Raw genomic sequence first — 7,591 nt, 5'->3', positions numbered from 1 at the left:
CAGAGGTGGGGCTGTGTGCTTTAGAAGCTGACACTTGACAGAGAAATCTGCCATGGCTGACATGGGGGCCTGGGGAGCTCCTCAGCCCTCCCCTCCCTGATGTTGGACTCAAGCATATCACACTCAGTATGAGAGGGAAGCAGGGGGTCACCCTGTAGCTCACAGCATCAGGGACATGAGACCCTGGGCTCGGCTGGGCAGACAAAGATGCTGGTTTAAGAGTAGGCATTTCCCAGCCCAGGACCCCCGGAGGCCAGTGACAGGAACAAGAAGGATGCGGGGACAAAGGCCCGGGGAGGGCTGTGAGCCAAGGAGCAAGGGTCTCACACTCTGCCACAACCCACCATTGACCCTGGTCAGCACGGCACTGGTCCCATTTGGCAGCTCCCCAAGTGTACAGTTGGCCACACCTGAGCCATGTGACCATACCAGTTGCTAGGGAGACAGAAACACTGGGCTCCTTTCCACATCCTAGAGTGAGTCTCATGCAGGGAAGGCGGGATAGGGATGCTAGACTACATGATTGACTCTCTCCTGCAAGGGGAGCCACTAGGTACCACAGATTCCTGCAAGATGGCTGGTGATTGCACAGACTGGCCGCTGCCCCTGCAATGACCTATCATCGGCCCTCAGAATAACAGGGCCCCACAGGACCCCTCCACTTTGATAGAAGGAAATAGGAATATGGAACCTCCAGAGTCTCTCCTCTCGAAACAGCTGGGAACAGTGGTTCTGATCCCGGCCCTCCCCCCCCCCGGGGGTAGAGATTGAAGCTACCACCATGTGCTCAGAGAACTGACACCTGCTGAATGGTGGTGCTCGAATTCTCTGTGCATTTTTCACAGTCTGCTCACCTGGCAAGGGTGGTGGTTGTGACTGTCACAGGCAGGGGTGAGGCCGAGGCAAGACAGGGACCAGTCCTTCATTTGTAAGACTCGGGTTTATCTCGGGGACACAATGCCTACATGCTATGCTGTGAGGGATCTTCAGCACTACAGTCTTGCTCTCTGCCAGGGCTGGGCAAAGCCATCCCTGGTGGACGGCCACTGTTCTCAGGTTGGACGCAGAGATGTCTGTAGAGCCGGGTCGTGTCTAGTTAATGAAACTTTTCATCAAAACTCCATAGTGAGGCCGATGAGCTGGTGAGCTGTGCTCTGACCTCCAGACTCACTGCCGCACCCATACACACATCAATAATAAGCATTTAAAAATGTCACAATAACCCTTTGGGGCTAGGGAGATGGCTCAGTAATTAAAAGCCCTGTCTGCTCTCGCAGAGAACCTAGGTTCGGTTCCCGGCACCCGCATGGCAACTCACAACTGTCTGTACCTCCAGTTTGGCCTGGCGTCCTCTTTTGGCCTCCGTGAATGTGGCACAAATGTGGTGTACACACAAACTCGTGACGCAGACACACCATGTACATAAAATAAACAAATCTCTAAAACTTTTTTTTTAAATGACCCTTTGCTGGATGGACCATGTCCCCCCTCAGCATCCACGGCCTTTCATCACGCGACTGTATCAGGACAAAATGGAGTCCCTGAATGGCCCCAAGCCATGCAATGGGTCCTTACGTGAAGGGGGATAAGGACACAGACATGGAGAATTCCATGAGGAAACTATCATCTGTGACACAGGGAGAGAAGGCTTATGAAGAGCCAGCTCGGCAACCTCCGTCTGACCTCCAGCCTGCAGGGGACAATGATGGTTGCTACTGAGGACCCCATCTGTTACACTGGCTGTGGTGACTGCCGCTGGCTGTGTGGCCTCTGGGTAGTGAAGGCAGCTGCTGTACCGCTGGCTTATCTGGGCCTGGACAGCATTGGGTCCCTTACGGTTTGTGTTGCAGTAAGTGTCTCTAGGGGATGAGCTCATGCTAGTGAGTGACAAAGCCCAGGTAATATTTCGTGGCCCCTAGTGGCCCCTGGTGGTCCCTAGCAATCCCATTCTCTTCTGTTTCTCTGAACACAGGGATGCGTCTATTGGAGCAGGCAGGCAATACTCAGTTGGCCAAGGCTGCTATTGCAGTCGTCAAGTTTAAGGCCAGAGTACAGTGATGGCCAGAGCCTAATATGTCACCTGACAGGTCAAAGCCCCCAGCACAGTGACTATCTAAGTGGAATTCTGAGGGCCCAGGAGTAGCTGAGAGGAATTCTGTTTGTCGGCCCTGGAGCCATTCCAACCTGGGCCACCAAAGACCCCAGAAGCAGTAAACTGCTTGCTCCAGCTACCAGCTGCCCCTCTAGGCCTTGTTTCATTGTGGTGGCACAAGGGTCCTCCCACAGCCAACTTCTGCTAGCTGTGCCCAGCCTTGGACCTGAGAATTTGGTCCTCTGCTGCCCCAGTGAGAAATGGCCATGAGCCTACACACCTATGCAAGGACTTGCGGTCACCCGTAGACCCTTTAAGGTGGAAAGAGCCATATAACCCAGCCGGGGGCAACCAAGGCCAGGGGGCTCCCCCACCCTTGCATGGGTAGCCTCGAGGTCTGAGCGTAGGCAGAAGCCTGGCCCATTCTCTGAGTGAGATCTCAAGTCATGTGCCTATCTCCGTCCCTGCTAGGGTGGCCTGGGGACACTCTCTGCTTCTTAAGGACAAAGGAATACCCTCCCCCGCAGAGCTGTCCCTAGAGGGCCTGTGGGCGGTGAGTCCACTCAGATCCCTTTGGAGACACCTGAGGAGCAGACTTGCTCGGGTTCCCTCCTCTGGGAAGCTGACCTAGCCCTGGAAAGTAGGTAGGCCTTTGTGAACAGTGGCCTCCAGAGCACAGTCATTTGCAAGTGGTGACTAAAAGGGACTGGGAAGATGTTCCAAAGGGACATACAAGGAAGAGGCTGGAACCAGTTTTTGGGAGAGGAGGCTGAGCCATTGGGCCTGTGTATCCCTGAGAGCGGCCTGACCTCAGGGATCATCACAGTCCAAACCCACATTTAAGGAGGCTGAAGTGGCGCTTGGGACAGACCGCTCCCTGCTACCAAGAACTCAGTGACTTTGAGCTTTGCCTTCTGTTCTTGGAAGGGGTATCTCAGGCCACCCCCGGGGGCCATCTCCCTGAGGCCACTCCTTGGATCAGATGACCACGGGACTGTTTCCAATGGCCAAGTGCATCCCAAGGCCCCGTTGGGAACAGTAGATTCACAGATTGCTGCCTTTCTGCTGTCTTCTTTTAAACATTAGGAACTCATTCTTTCCCCCAGAGGCATTTCCCACCATTTCTCAAAGGAGCCTGGGATCCCTTGGCCCATGGCATAGCCCTGTGGGCTTTGGGGGCTCCTCGTTCATGCCCCCAACCTGCCACTGAAAATTCTCCTGTATTACTGTACTGAGTCTTCTGTCCATGCTGTTTGCTCTTTGCAAAGGCAACCTGTTTCCCTTGATGGTGTATCGAGAGCAAATATTTGCCTCATTAATTAGAGTCCATTTAATTCCAAAAACTCAAGTGGAGTAGGCAGCCTCTAAGGTTAGAAGTCAGTCAACACAGGACATGCCTGGTGGACTGTCCTTCACTGCCTCGTCCCTGTGCACAAACAAACCAAAGGTTAAGGGCAGGACAGAATGCTCAAGTGCAGGCTGTGACAGGACAGCAAGTTGTCCTCCTGTTTCTAGAACTTTACCCCACGACTCCTGGCAGCAGTGTGTGGTCATTGGTGTGTGTCCCCCCCCCCCAAATACCAGGAAGAAATGGTGCAAAGTCTTACAGTGCCATCGAAAGAGTTCTGGAAATGAGCAGAACTTTCTAGAATAGTTGGGCCTGGGACTGGATCCAGGGCCACCACTTACTCACTGTGTGGGTCCTGGCATGTTCTTCTTCCTCTCTATGTGTCATGTTCCAAAGCAGTACATGGGAACACTCATTTTGGTATCACGTGGCTGGGACTGTGGGTAAAAATCATACAGTAGGTTTGAGACTGGCTGTGTTGTCTTACTGGGTTTCTGAGCCTTGGGCACCTCCTAGCTTTTTCTCTCCAGAGTCAAGACTGGCCTGGGATCACTGCGTAGGGTTATAGATTTTGTCTTTATAAAACAGAAAAAAGTGGGGCGTGGTAGTGTACGACTTTGATCCTAGCACTTGGGAGGCAGAAGTCAGCACATCTCCGAGTTTGAGGCCAGCCTAGTCTACAAATTGAGTTCCAGGACCTCCAGGGTTACATAGTGAGACCTTGTCTCATATAACCAAACACAACCAAACCAAACCAAAACATCAGCCAAGCATGGTGGCTCACACCTTTAATCCCAGCACTCAGGAACTGGAAGCAGTGGACACTGAGTTCAAAGCCAGTCTGGTCTACATAGCAACCTCCAGAACAACCAGGGCTACACAGAACGACCCTTAAAAACAAAAATCAGATGAAAGGGCCAGTGAGACTAGAAAAAGTGTTTTCTGTGCTTAGATCAACTTTAAGTAGTCATGTGTGCCTGCAGGTGCAGCATGGCGGTGGACAGGGACAGGGACAGGGAAATTGTTGGGGTGCCTTGGCCAAACTGAGTTCCAGGTTCAGAGAGAGATTGAAAAACTAAAGTGAAAAGGGTTAAGCAAGCTACTTAGCATAAAGCTATGGTCTCCACTCACATTTAAGACACAGAGATAGATAGATAGATAGATAGATAGATAGATAGATAGATAGATAGACAGACAGATGATAGATCGATAGATAGATAACAGTATAGCCAAATCCCTGGCCACTTACCTGTCCCACTGATCACAATCATCCCTGCCTAGCCAGCTAGCACTGCCACTCTGCACCCATGGCTACGTCTGCCAGCACCCATCACCTGGAAGCCCCACATTCTCTCAAATGGCTTTCCAAGACCAGGGCTACGGGGGGCCCAGTCGCCTTTGTACAGAGACCAGTCTTCCCACCATGTCCTGCTGGTCGTGAAGGATATTTGGTGGGGAAGATCACCTGACCCTCACCTGAGGTTCCACAGAATCCCTCCTCCACCTCCCTGCCACTTGGGGGATCAGTTTCAGTCCCTTATGGTTGACTGCAAGCATCTTTATCCACTAAGCCATCTCACTGGCCCCGTTTGTGTCTTTTGAGACAGGGTTTTATATCTGAAGGTTGACTCTGAAGTTGGTCTGTAGCTGAAGATGACTTTGAACTTCTGATCCTCCTGCCTCAGTCTCCCTAATGCTGGGGTTACAGCTATTCACCTCCACCTCATTGCCTGACACCTCACACCCATCATCCTCCTCTGAATGTCTGTCTCCCAGCCAGTGGTGTCAGTGGCCTAACCCACAGTAGGTTCTTTTAGAGCCAAGTTCTCCTCATGATGACGAGAAGTGAGCATATTAATGATGCTGGTCCTGAGTGTATTCTGAGGTTGAGTGACAGCAGGGGCAGGGGAATGAGAAAGCTTGGTGTCCCTTTGTTTACTTAAAGGTTCAGAAAAGGTTGCTTGGAGAATCTGAAGAAACATGGAAAGGGTGGGGCCATGGCTATTCCTTATTCCCTTTGAACAATGGTGTCCATTTTCATATAGCAAACATCACCTTGAATGGCCTGGACATCTCTGAAATACTCCATTGGGAAAGTTACATTAAGAGTGAAGTGTGTTAGCATTAACCTTTGCCCGACTGCCTAGGTTACAAGCACAGCACAGTGGTGATGGCTTACGTCTCAAACTCTGTCAGTGAACCCTGGCCCCTTAGATCCGCATTTGGTTGCCCTCTGCAAGCTGCTAGGGTCTCAGACCCTAAACAATGTGCTTGGCTCTTAAGTCTCTGATTGCAGGTAATGACGTGAGAGTCCAGGAATCCGAGGGGACCCTTGTGAAGTGAGGTATTTTCTTAGTCTTGTAAGCATCACCCAATCCTGCTGGCTCCTGCCTTCAGTATGTACCTGGGCCTAGCCTTCTAGCTACATGTGACCTTAAGTGTGACTGTGGTCCCTGATATATCTCTGGGGAGGACTGAGCCTGCCCCAGCTGGGTCCAGGGCATCATTGGCAAAATCTATTTTAAGCTGGGCCAGGCCCACGGGCTGTGTTCTGGCCACAGCCTCGAGGAGCACTGCTTTCTCCCGCCCTCTCCACCTCACCAAAAAGGGAAACCATTTTCCATAATGACACGCTGGGCTGTCTGATTACTGTATTCCATAATGATGGCTGTGTGTTCCAATGTCAGGCACGTCACCTCCCTGCTCAGTCCACTCGCCCTGCCTGCTGTCGGTTTAAATACCTCCCCCATCATACGCAGGCTGGGGAGGCCCTTGCTGCAGAGGGTCCCCACCCCAGGCCTCCCTGGGAGGTGGGGAGGGCATTCCTCTTCGGGGCCACTCTATCAGTGAGGACCACATGGGCAGCCCCGCCTTCGCTTAGCCTGGCGAGGCTCCTGTATGACTTCACTGGCTGAAACAGCAGCTGAGAGCAAGCTTTTTCAAAAGGGGCACTGTTTCAGGTCCTGTCTCTTTAACATCTGGGGTTTGGAGCGGTGATCAGGGCAATTTCCCATAGACTTGACATAGCTCAGAGATTTACCTAAATATGACTTAAATTGGAAGCAAGATAATAAAAAAGGAAAGAAGAAAGAGAGAAGGAAAGAAAGAAAGAGAGAGAGAGAGAAAGAAAGAAAGAAAGAAAGGAAAGAACCTGGCTTCTGTCTGAATGAATCAGCCTCTATTAAAGACTCCTTAGCACATGTCTGATAATAATAAGTTTGTTTTGTTTTTTCTTTTTTTATAAAAAAAAATGTGTATTTTAAAACCTGGCTCAGTAGACAATAGCCAGCCCCGGCCCCCAAAGGTAAACAATGAGGGAGTAAAAATAGTCCTAGCAAGTGTTTACATTTTTGTCCCCCTGAGTCTTTTTGGTTTACAGTTCATCATTTCAAGGATAAGAATTCTAGAATTTTCTGTGTATTTATACCGTGCCGCTATGGCTGGGCACCACGTTAATGATCAGACCCTTCCAAGAAAAACCAGTTTTATCTTGACTCCCACACACTGGTCAGATGGAACGGGACTGACTGTGGAGGTAACGGGCAGGCCCTGGCTCCAGGAGGCCTCCTGGGGCAGACGCCAGGTGCAGGGCTGGGGTGTGTGTGGGTGTGGGGGTGCTTCTTAAGGCTCCCCAGGAGAGGAAAAAGTCTCACCTAGCACCAAACGTCTCAGGCCACACACAAAGGCAAGGCCAGAACAACAGAGCTCACTTGGCTGTTGATGTTTCTACACCAGAGTTTTTTTCCACCCAGAGCAGTGTTCCTGGGGACCAAGACCCACAGTCTCGGCGGGCGGGGACAAGGGCTCGTGCCCCTAGCTGCAAGCCCCTTTCCTGGGAGTGCAGCAGCGGCGACCGTGTGTCCAGGACCTATCTCCATCAGGGTCTAACCAAAGCACTGGTTAGACAGTTAAGTTGGCGGGTGACTCAAGGGTCCCCGGCACTGTCTGTTGTCAGCACCACCCTCACTCCCCTTTCCTGGGGGTTGCAAGGAGGGTGAAATGACTTTTGGGGCTAGCCTCCTCTCTACGTGCCTCTGCCCCGATCGCCACCTCAACACTTAGCCAGAAGATTAACGTTTTGTTTAAGGTCCTTCTGTCCCACAATTTATGATAGTTATTCAGAAATGTCCACAGGAGGCACCTCCTCTGAG

The sequence above is a fragment of the Meriones unguiculatus genome, chromosome 1 (genome assembly GCF_030254825.1).
Source record: "Meriones unguiculatus strain TT.TT164.6M chromosome 1, Bangor_MerUng_6.1, whole genome shotgun sequence".
NCBI classification, from domain to species: domain Eukaryota; kingdom Metazoa; phylum Chordata; class Mammalia; order Rodentia; family Muridae; genus Meriones; species Meriones unguiculatus.
This window is presented reverse-complemented; position numbering follows the sequence as displayed.